General features: G+C 37.6%; 2 protein-coding genes across 3 annotated transcripts in view; both read right to left on the bottom strand.

Moving 5' to 3' along the window:
- LOC141399597 (uncharacterized) overlaps nucleotides 1-12,735 on the bottom strand; it is a 416,271-nt gene that overhangs the window by 97,372 nt on the left and 306,164 nt on the right. The gene's annotated exons all lie outside the window — the stretch shown is intronic.
- The window catches only part of LOC141399598 (inositol-trisphosphate 3-kinase A-like), a 143,778-nt gene that overhangs the window by 86,326 nt on the left and 44,717 nt on the right, over nucleotides 1-12,735 (bottom strand). The window lies entirely within an intron of this gene.

Genomic DNA, 12,735 nt, shown 5'->3' on the forward strand with positions numbered 1-12,735 from the left:
AATTGAGTTAGAGTGCTGAAATTTTGCACCCGAGGGTCTTTTTTCCATAGGCAGGTCAAGTTCGAAGATGGGCTATATCGGTCCACTCTTTGGTATAGCCCCCATATAACGGTACCTCCGGATTTGAGGTATTTTGACGTTCTTCGCCACATTTGCAGATCGAATTAGCTATAATTTGGCACTTAGGGTTCCTAGTGATCAGCAAACTTATATCCCAAAGCATATGGGCATAGGTCCATGTTTTGGTTAGTCCCCATATAACGGTACCTCCCGATTTTCGGTATTTTGAGAATTTTAGCCACAATTTTTAACCGAACCAACTGTAATTTGCCATTTGAGGCTCTCAGTGGTCATGAAACATCTCCACTAAACATCGTCAACATAGGTCCATGTTTTGGTATAGCCCCCATATAACGGTACCTCCCGATTTTCGGTATTTTGAGAATTTTAGTCACAATTTGTAACCGAACTATCTGCAACTTGACATTTGAGGTTCTCAGTGGTCATAAAACATCTCCACGAAACATTGTCAACATAGGTCAATGTTTTGGTATAGCCCCCATATAACGGTACCTCCCGATTTTCGGTATTTTGAGAATTTTAGCTACATTTTTTAACAGAAATAGCTGTAATTTGACATTTGAAGTTCTCAGTGGTCATAAAACATCTCCAACGAAACATCGTCAACATAGGTCCATGTTTTGGTTAGTCCCCATATAACGGTACCTCCCGATTTTCGGTATTTTGAGAATTTTAGCTACAAATTTTATCCGAACTAGCTGTAATTTGCCATTTGAGGTTCTCAGTGGTCATGAAACATCTCCACTAAGCATCGTCAACATAGGTCAATGTTTTGGTATGGCCCCCTTATAACCGTACCTCCCGATTTTCGGTATTTTGAGCATTTTAGTTACAATTTTTAACCGAACTAGCTGTAATTTGACATTTGAGGTTCTCAGTGGTCATGAAACATCTCCACGAAACATCGTCAACATAGGTCCATGTTTTGGTATAGCCCCCATATATCGGTATCTCCCGATTTTCGATATTTTGAGAATTTTAGCTACAATTTTTAACCGAACTAGCTGTAATTTGACATTTGAAGTTCTCAGCGATCATAAAACATCTCCAACGAAACATCGTCAACATAGGTCCATGTTTTGGTATAGCCCCCATATAACGGTATCTCCCGATTTTCGGTATTTTGAGAATTTTAGCTGCAATTTTTAACCTAACAAGCTGTAATGTTCGGTATTTTGAGAATTTTAGCTACAATTGTGTCTATTCAAAAATAATCGTCAATATAGGTTCATGTTTTGGTATATCCCCCCATATAACTGCACCTCCCGATTTTCGGGAACTTTCAGTGGTCACGAAATTTCTTCAGTAAAATTCGTCAACATGGGTCCATTTTTGAGGGTCCACATTGTTTTGATGAAACTACCCTCAATTTGACTCTTGAAGTTCCCTGCAGCTATAAAACTTTTCCGCCAAGAAATTTAAAGATAGGTTGACTCTTTGACATAGCCCCGTAGGTGGTACCTTTCACCTAGCTGAACACATTTTTTTAGATTAGATTAGATAACACTGTGCAACAAAATGGAGGTGAAAGTCTGGGGCACGAAAAATTCCTCTTGGGGAAGAAAGGCCTTGGTGAGTATATTATGAACCCCGAAGGACAGATCCGCCGTGAGTCGAACTTCCGCGTTAAGGCGTGAAGAAATTTTTGTTAGAGATCCTGTGGGCCATCAGGAATTAGCGTTATATCTTTGTTCACTGTTGCTTAAGTGCTCTACAAAAACAACGAACAAAGATATAATGCTAATTCATGATGGCTTACAGGGTCTCTTGCAAAAACTTCATCACGCCATAACGCGGAAGTTCGACTCACGGCGCATCGGACCTTCGGGGTTTTTATTATACACACACCAAGGGCTTTCATCTCCAAAAGGAATTATCTCTGCCCCAATATTTGTGTTCGCAGTGTAATTTAAGCAATAGTGGGAGGCAGTAGGAGTCTATCCATTGTCGAATAGTTGTTCCACCTAAAATTGTGAAAGGACCCTAATTATTCCATTTTAATGAAGATTATTTTATGGTGGAGGGTATAAAAAGTTCGGCCCGGCCGAAATTAACGACTTTTTACTTGTTGTAATTTTTTTTCTTCTCACACGAATTGTCGAATTTTGTAGATCGATTTACTCGCCTAAGCGCAAATGTAGAGCGCTGATTTTGAAATGAGGAATTATTTACTAAATATGGAACGCGTCTACGCGCAGAGCTCTATGGATGCCTAAATTGTTACGAATATAGACGAACGAACAAAAATTATTTACAAAACCTGGGGGGTAAATACCAAATTTCCTATATTTCGTTAAAAACTTAAAAAACCCGAAAATTAAGAGGTACGCTTATATGGGGGATATAGGAACCCGCGGGCCTTTACTTATAATTTTCTTCTGGAATATTTTGTAACCCCATGGAAGACTAAATAACAAATGTCAGTCTTTCGGTGGGATATTGACGTCAAAATTTTCATAATTACGAAAATCGAGAGGTACCCTTCTGTGGGGGCTATATCGGAACGTGGACTTATACCCATCAATTTCTGTCAGAAAGGATTTTACATCCCACAAAGACTAAATACCAAATTTCAGCCATTTAGGTGGGTTGCTGCGGCCACAACCTTCAAACTACCGAAAATCGGAAGGTACCGTCCTATGGAGGCTAATGAAGGCGTGGACATATACCGACAAATTTCTGGGAGAAAGTTGTATACCACCAACGAAGAACAAAAGCCAAATTTCAGCCATTTCGATGTGGCGATGAGGCTAAAACCTTCAAAATACCGGAAATAGGGAGGTACCGTTCTATGGGGGCTCTACTAAGGCGTGGACCTATACCGACAAATTTCGTATGGAGCGTTTAATACCTCAAATGAAGACCAAATACCAAATGTCAGCCATTTCGGTGGAATATTGAGGCCACAACCTTAAAAATACCGACGAGATTCTGGGGGAGAGTTTTGTATCCCTAACGAAAACTAAATACCAAATTGCAGCCATTTTGATGCTATATTGCGGCTAAAACCTTAAAAAATACAGAAAATCGGGAGGTACCGTTCTATGGGGGCTATATCAAAACGTGGACCGATATAGCCAATTTGCAATACCAAACATCCTAGGAATAATAGAAACTTCTAACGCAAATTACAAAGTTCAATCTTGAACATTGCGAGCTGTATCTTAATTTCAACAGACGGACGGACGGAGAGACGGACATGGTTATATCGACTTAGAATTTTACCCTGATCAAGAATATATGTATACTTTATAGGGTCTCCGATGAATATTTCGATATGTTACAAACGGAATGACAAATTTAATTATACCCTCCATATTATGGTGGAGGGTATAAAAAGCCTTAGAAATCTGCTACTTCATAGAAGCTTTACTCAGAGGATTTCAATACTGTAGCAGCATCGTTCGGAGGTCTTCTGTTCTGCAGGACTCTCCTATGTTATACAGTACTCCCCCATAAGAGACATTATATTCTCTAGAAAACCCATTCGGAGGCCTTCTGTTCTACAGGATTCGCCTTTGGAGGCCTTTTATTCTCTAAGAGTCTCCCTTGAATGCCTTCTATTCCATAGGGGCCTTGCTTGGAGGCCTTATATTCATTAGAAGCCTCCCTAGAAAACCTTGGAGGCCTTTTTCTCTATATTAGCCTCCCTTGGAGGCCTTCTTCTCTATATTAGCCTCCCTTGGAGACAATCTATTGTATAGAAGTCTACCTTTGAGGCCTTCTTTTCTATAGAAGCCTCTCTCGGAAGCTTACTATGTCCCGGTCCACAGTAGAGTGATTTCATTGAAAAAGTTTCATGAAATTATGCGTCTCTAGATCGACTTCCATAGTAGAGTAAAATCATAAAATTGCTGCAGTGAGGAATTCGATTTAAGAACGCCTAATTTCATGAAATTTTTAAATGAAATTTACCCTAGTGTGGACCGGGACTATTCGATAGAATCCTCCTCATTTTATAGAATCCTCCCTCAGAAGCCTATAATCCCTAGAAACCTATTAAAGCCTCCCTCGGAAACTTTCTATTCGATAGAATCCTCCATTCATCGAGCGTTTTGAATGTGCGTTCGTTCCGAGGAGCAAACATAGACTCGGACCGCTACCTTGTTGCAGCGAAGGTACGCACCCGGTTGAACGTAGCGAACAAAGTACGAACAGACACAACACGAAAGTTAGACATCGGTAAGCTGCAATCACAACAGACAGCCATAGCGTATTCCACTCAACTAGCCCAATTGCTTAATCAAAGGACTCCCCATGCCGACAACATATCAGCGCAATGGCAAAGCATTGCCCACTCCATGCAAACAGCCGCAAAATCCATACTTGGATACCAAAGACTTCAACCAATGAATCGATGGTATGATCAGGAGTGTCGTGCTGCTACCGAAGAGAAAAATGCGGCATATAGGGCTACTTTACAATCCGTAGCAACGCGTAGCGCACGAGAGAGATATCGGGAGAAAAGTAGAGAGGAGAAACGTCTTTTCTGCAGGAAAAAGAGGGAGATGGAAAAGCGGGAGTGTGAAAAGATCGAGATGTACAGAAACCAGAATGAAGTCCGAAAATTCTACCAAAGAGTCAAGCATCAAACTGATGGCTTTACAGGCACATCCTCCTGTAGAGATCAGCAAGGAAATTTGGTAACTAGTCTGTTCAGGATATGGAAAGAACATTTTTTCAAAACTGTTGGTATCCAATAACAGCGAAGACGAAGAAGATACCACAGACCCAATCCCAGAAGATGGTATTGAATGTATACTGCCCAGCCAAGATGAGGTAAAGACAGCAATAAATCGGCTGAAGAAAAATAAGGTAGCAGGAGCCAATGGCTTACCAGCCGAGCCTGGCAAGTCCACCATTGACCAGATATTTACCTTGCGGCAAATCATGGAGAAGACCCAAGAGATGCAGATCGACACATACCACCTTTTTGTCGATTATAAAGCAGCCTTCGACAGCCCGCTGCATTCAAAGGTATTCCAAGCCATGTCTGAATTTGGTATCCCCGCAAAGCTTATCCGGCTTTGTAAAATGAATTTAACTGACACCAGGTCCTCAGTTAAAATAGAAAAGAACCTCTCCGAAGAGTTTTGTACCAAAAGAGGTTTCAGACGAGGAGACAGCCTTTCGTGTGATCTCTTCAACAGCGATTGCGTTGGCAAGGCCATATCATAAGAATGAGCGATGATGAACCCGCTAAAAAGGCGTATAAATACGGACCACTTGGCGGTGCACGCAGAATTGGCAGGCCAAGGAATAGATGGCGCAAAAAACTTGATGAAGAGATGAAAAGGCGCGGTATTCCAGAGTGTGAAGCAACAAATAGAAAGAAATGGAGATCTTTTCTTAGTTCGGCCTATGGAACAAATGTTCTGTAATGGGCCAGCTGAGTAAGTAAGGGATTTTTGTAAGTAGTTACGACTACCAAAAACCCACTATTTTGGGTGGACTTTTTTTGCTGGGTAATATACTAATACCTCGATTTGCGTTGGTTCCGACGCAATGTGAAACATAGCAAATCGAAACACATTTTCCACAAGTTTTGAATAACCTCTTCATTTAGATTTAAAGCCACAAATATTAGTTTTTAATAACGGAAATCGATTCAGTAGCGCAAATCCAAAAAAAATCTATTATTTTTTCATAACGCAAATCGAAACAATGCAAATCGAGACATTAGTGTAATTGAAAAATTCTTTAAAAATTCACTTTATTCCACTCTACTTATTCGATCTCTACTGACAACCCTAACAAATGAGAGCAACGCTCTTGCAATGAAAAAGAGACTCACTGAGAAGAAAGTTATAGAGAGCGAAAGAGACCGTGAAAGCTTTGATCATAAACATGAAAGTGATTATGTTATTTACAAACACTAATACACAAACATCCGTTGGCAAATGTTTTTGTTGTTGTTTTTCTTTCTACAATAAAATGTGTTTATTTCCTGTCAAATAATTGCATAGGTAAGTTTATTATGGAAGCTCTGGGAATTTCTTGTGAAATTGTATGTTCTTTTTTATAAAAAATAAATTAATTAATTTCCTTCAAACCTTCTGTTACCTATTTAATTTCCATTTGCAATATAGGCCACAGTCTTTCATTTCATTTGATTAAACAAATATTTATACACTTCATGCCATGCGAAACAAAGGCAAGAAATATAAACAGATGTTTGAACATTTGACTTTAAGGCAGGTTAATTTATTGAGAGGCATGTGTTGCTTCTGTAAAAAAAGCAACAATCTTGCAATATTTTGTTGCATGACTTTGGTATTCCAAAGTCTAATATTTTCGTTCGTTAATCATTAATTAAAAATCGATTTCCTCAAATAATTTAAATTTTTAAGTTGTCACCTTTTAATCGTAGACAAAAATCAAAATAAATTTAAAACGAATTAAATTAAATATTCATTAAAATGTCAAGTATTTGTAAAAAAACATTCAACATTTCAACCCAAATCATTCCTGTTTACAAGAATAACAAATTCAGCTACTTAATGCGATTTTAAGTGTGGGCCAAGAAAACGAATTACTTATTAACCAATCATTCAACCAATGACATTTTGAGTAATTTGATAAGTTTTTTTGTTTGTTTTCAAAACGATTGGCTACATTGTAAACGGATTATTGCTTGACAGGCGCAGTTCGCCTTCTTGGTCACTGGACGTCAATCTTGAGGCTGAAATTTATTAACATCTATCATCGTGGTAGACATTTTTATTCATTTCTTAAATACATATATTTATTTAATGCAAATAGATTTATTTTTTTGGGATCGGGTTACCAGCAAAAAAAAAATGCTTCGAAAAAAAAACCACAAAGTACGCAAATACTGCTAATATATACCACATGTAGGCAGATATATCATGCGATTTTTAGTGGTTTCTTCGTAACTAACGTCGTCAGGCTTACAAATTTGTATTGAATTACCAGTGGAAAAACATAATACTATTGCGTATTTGACAAGTTATTAATATTTTTTAAGAGGTTTATAAAAAATAGGAAAACAAATGTTACAAGTGAGGCGGGCCACAAAACGTGGATAAAATTGAAAAACTATTTTTTCTAATCCCAATAAACGTCAATTCTTTAAGAACATATCTTACAGGATACAAATCGCAGATGCTTTAAGATAATGAAAATATTTTTAAGAATATTATTAAGTTGTAAACAGGTGCCACATACCACGCGAATATTTTAAACAAAATTTGTAAATAGAAACAGACCACTGTAATTATACCCTCAGCCTTTAGGCTAAAGAGGGTATTTACACTTTGATACGACCAAAAATGTGCCTCATCGAAATAATGGTTTTAGACCCCAAGTATGTTTGTACGATATCCGTTTCAGACAATTTTGAGTAGATCTAGCAATGTCCGTCTGTCTGTCTGGCAGGCTGGTGCGCACGATAACTCTCGAACGGATCAATCGATTCGGTTCAAATTTTGGGTATCGAAATATTTTGTCCATATTCGATTTAAGTTCGAAGATGGACGATATAGGTCCACTCCTTCAGGTACCTCCCCCAAAAATGTTCAAAAATTGTCGCAAAACTTATGCGCACGATAACTCTCGAAGGGAATAACCAATTTGGTCAATACTTTGCACATCGTGTAATTTCTACCAAACTTAGATGAGTTTCCAATATGGACTCAATCGGTCTACTCCTTCGGGTACCTCCCACACAAAATTTCGGAAAAGTTCAGTTTAGGACCTGGTCTCGAATCGTTTTGATTTTTGTTTACGCAAGTTGTGTTCGCTGTCCTCTATACGACGCTGTAAGTTTCATTAGGGGCAAGTCCATACTTCCTGAGAAAATAGCCTGAAAGTCACAAAAAACCCTATGACACCGTGTGTAGTGGTTGGAGAGCAAGATAACTCTCAAAATTTGGCTTTCGTAATATTTGGTCCAAACTTAGTTCAAGTTCAAAGATGGATTATATCGGTCCACTCCTTCCGGTACCTCCCCACAAAAGTTCGAAAATGTTCGGAAAATTTGTGCGTACGATAACTCTTGAAGGGAGTAACCGATTTCGTCCATACTTTGCACATTATGAAATTTTTACCAGACTTAGATGAGGTTCCAATATGAACTCAATCGGTAAACTCCTTCGAGTACCTCCCACACAAAATTTCGGGAAAGTTCAGTTTAGGACCTGCTCTCGAATCGCCTTGGTTTTTGTTGTAACATCTTGTATTCACTGTCCCCTATACGAAGGTACAAGTTTCCTCAGGGGCAAGTCCATACTTCCTGAAAAAATAGCCTGAAAGTTGAAAGACAAACCCTATGACACCATGTTTATGAATGGAACCGCAAGATAATTCTCGAACGGAAATGCCGATTCCGGCCAAAATTTGGCCTTCGTAATATTGTTTCCAAACTTACTTTAAGTTCGTAGATAAGCCATATCGGTCCACTCCTTTAGGTACCTACCCCACAAAATTTTGGATACGTTCACTTTAAGAAAAAAATCACTTTGATTTTTGTTGAAGCAGCTTACATTCATACATACATTCATACATTTTAGGCGCACAATAAATCAATGAAATAAAGGCTACCAAATAAGATAATTAATTTCCTCGTATATTTGTTGATCATTTTCCCAATTGGTGGAAATTTGACTTGTAAACCCTGCGATTCATTAACAAAGGAAATATTCTCCATCAAATTTCACTATTATTCTCTGAATAAGAAAAATGTGTGAACGCACTATATATCAAATGAATATAAGCTCCAATTGGGATATTTCATTTTCTTGTACATATATTTTTCCCTTTTTGGCAGCTGTGGCAATTTAATCCGCAAAACTTCCGTTGAACGCGTTGCAGTTAAAGGAATAAATATTTTCCATTGAATTTCATTATGGGTCTACAAATAAGAAAAATCTGTAGATCCACAATAGATCATTGAAATATCATCTTCAATTGGGATATTTAATTTTCCGTTTTTTTTTTGGGGTTTTTTGGTTGCCCTGGTAACAATTTAATCGGTAAAACTTTAAACCTATTGCTTCAAAGGCCTAATAGTCTAACAGCCTGTTTCACTATGTCGAATGAATAACTACTAAACTCGTGTATGATTTTCAAATTTTTTAGTTGTTTCGAAGCAAAAACAAAGTCAATATTTCCATGAAAAGAACAGTTTATTTGTTTTTCTTTCGTTTTCATTTTCGTTCGACATAGCGAGACAGGCTGTAAGTATAATTTTCAAAACTTAGCCGATAACAGCATTCAATTTTGTTTGACTTCTTAATTTGTTGTTTGTTACCGAAAAATAATTTCCATTGAAATCGCTTTCTTAATGCACTATTCGTGTTATTGTTTTATTTGTATGTGCTTTTCTTCTCTTTTGACTGAATGAAATGTTGAATGATAAATAAACAAAGAGTTTTTGTTTTCAGTCTCCCATGATGCATGCCAATTAATCACTGATAAATACAAAATTGTTTCATTGAGGAAATTGTTTTTTCCTCTTTTTTTAAGTGACTCACACAACAATGTTGAAGAGTAAATAATAGTATTTTTCAATTCGAAGAAAAATATATAAAAGGAAATTTTGCAATGAAATTATATACAAATTTTCTTAAAATGTAGCCGACTGTGTGTTACAAACTGGCTTAAGGGAAAGTTTTGACCAGCGGCTGCTAATTCAGCAATCAATTCATTGTGATCCCATATTTTGCCTTATAATGGGAGTAGTGAGAATGCCTTTATTAGGTCCGTGCCGGCATTGGGTGGAACCTCAGACCTTGGATCCGTTTTTGTTTTTAAATATTTTTATTTATTTTTCCGCTCCATAGCAATTTGACTCAAAATTCCTTGTCAGGACTAATATAAATGGTGGAAATATTCCACTTTCTATTTCACTGTGAAAAACATGAAAAATTTGCAGACCCATTATGTGCCGCTAAAACATAGGTTCCAATGTGAATGATTGGCTCCAATTGGGATATTTTGTACTCTGTTCATTTTTACTCCCTTTTTTGGAAATGAAAAGAGGAAATATTCTCCATCAAATTTGACTACAGGTTTTCCAGCAAGAGAAATCTGTAGAACGACAATATATCACTGTACATTAGGGATATTTCATTTTCTGGCAATTTTTTGCCCGTTTTACAAGTTGATGGAAATGTGACCTGTAAGACCTCTGCTTAGATAAAAGAAGAAATACTCTCAGCAGAATTTCAAATGAAGAAAAAAATTTTTTGAACAACAAGATATCACTGAAATATCGGCTACAATTTGAATATTTCATTGCCTGACTAATGGTCAACTTTTCCGAATTTTTAGATCGTAGAAGTGAAATAAGGAACTGTTCGCCATCAAATTTCATTATAAGTCTCCCAAGAAGCGAAATCTGTAGGCCCTACAAATATCAACGAAATCTGGGATCCAATTGAGATATTTGATTTTCTGATTTGTTGATATTTTTCCGAATTCGACTCACAATAGCTCAAGTTAAGGTATTGAGGTTAGTGGTCGAAATAATGTGTGTTCCCGTACTTGTTTAATAGTAAAAGTAGTAAAAGAGCGATCTGTAAAAAATGAGATACACATACAACTTTATACAAAATGTACGTGAACGGAAAAATGAAAAAAAAACGTCAAAAAAAAAAACAAGTAAAAAGTCGTTAATTTCGGCCGGGCCGAACTTTTTATACCCTCCACCATAAAATAATCTTCATTAAAATGGAATAATTAGGGTCCTTTCACAGTTTTAGGTGTAACAACTTTTCGACAATGGATAGACTCCTACTGCCTCCCACTATTGCTTAAATTACACTGTGAACACAAATGTTGGGGCAGAGATAATTCCTTTTGGAGATGAAAGCCCTTGGTGTGTGTATGTTAAAAATCCCGAAGGACAGATGCGCCGTGAGTCGAACTTCCGCGTTATGGCGTGATGAAGTTTTTGCAAGAGACCCTGTAAGCCATCATGAATTAGCATTATATCTTTGCTTGTTGTTTTTGTAGAGCACTTAAGCAACAGTGAACAAAGATATAACGCTTATTCCTGATGGCCCACAGGGTCTCTAACAAAAATTTCATCAAGCCATAACGCGGAAGTTCGACTCACGGCGGATCAGTCCTTCGGGGTTCATAATATACTCACCAAGGTCTTTCTTCCCCAAGAGGAATTTTCCGTGCCCCAGACTTTCACCTTCATTTTGTTGCACAGTGTCATCTAATCTAATCTAAAAAAATGTGTTCAGCTAGGTGAAAGGTACCACCTACGGGGCTATATCAAAGAGTCAACCTATCTTTAATTTTTTTGGCGGAAAAGTTTTATAGCTGCAGGGAACTTATAGAGTCACATTGAGGGTAGTTTCACCAAAACAATGTAGACCCTCAAAAATGGACCCATGTTGACGAATTTTAATGAAGAAATTTCGTGTCCACTGAAAATTCCCGAAAATCGGGAGGTACAGTTATATGGGGGGATATACCAAAACATGGACCTATATTGACGATTATTTTTGAATAGACAAAACTGTAGCTAAAATGATCAAAATACCGATCATTACAGCTAGTTCGGTTAAAAATTGCAGCTAAGCTTCTCAAAATACCGAAAATCAGGACATACCGTTATATGGGGGCTATACCAAAACATGGACCTATGTTGACGATGTTTCGTTGGAGATGTTTTATGACTACTGAGAACTTCAAATGTCAAATTACAGTTATTTCGGTTAAAAGCTGTAGCTAAAATTCTCAAAATACCGAAAATCGGGAGGTACCGTTATATAGGGGCTATACCAAAACATGGACCTATGTTGACGATGTTTGGTGGAGATGTTTCATGACCACTGAGAACCTCAAATGGCAAATGACAGCTAGTTCGGTTAAAAATTGTAGCTAAAATACTCAAAATACAGAAAATCGGGAGGTACCGATATATGGGGGCTATACCAAAACATGGACCTATAGATGTTTCATGACCACTGAGAACCTCAAATGTCAAATTACAGCTAGTTCGGTTAAAAATTGTAACTAAAATGTTCAAAATACCGAAAATCGGGAGGTACGGTTATAAGGGGGCCATACCAAAACATGGACCTATGCTGACGATGTTTGGTGGAGATATTTCATGACCACTGAGAACCTCAAATGTCAAATTACAGCTAGTTCGGTTAAAAATTGTAACTAAAATGTTCAAAATACCAATAATCGGGAGGTACCGATATATGGGGGCTATACCAAAACATGAACCTATGTTGACGATGTTTCGTGGAGATGTTTCATGACCACTGAGAAGCTCAAATGTCAAATTGCAGATAGTTCGGTTAAAAATTGTGGCTAAAATTCTCAAAATACCGAAAATCGGGAAGTACCGTTATATGGGGACTATACCAAAACATGGACCTATGCCCATTTCCTTTGGGATATAAGTTTGTTGATCACTAGGAACCCTAAGTGCCAAATTATAGCTAATTCGGTCTGCAAATGTGGCGAAGAACGTCAAAATACCTCAAATCCGGGGGTATCTTTATATGGGGGCTATACCAAAGAGTGGACCGATATAGCCCATCTTCGAACTTGACCTGCCTATGGAAAAAAGACCAACGGGTACAAAATTTCAGCACTCTATCTCAATTATTGCGGACGCTAGAGTGATTACAACATACGGACAGGCGGACATACGGACATGGC

This window comes from Musca autumnalis, unplaced genomic scaffold (genome assembly GCF_047663935.1).
Source record: "Musca autumnalis isolate F117 unplaced genomic scaffold, ASM4766393v1 scaffold_3, whole genome shotgun sequence".
In the NCBI taxonomy this organism is placed as follows: Eukaryota; Metazoa; Arthropoda; class Insecta; order Diptera; family Muscidae; genus Musca; species Musca autumnalis.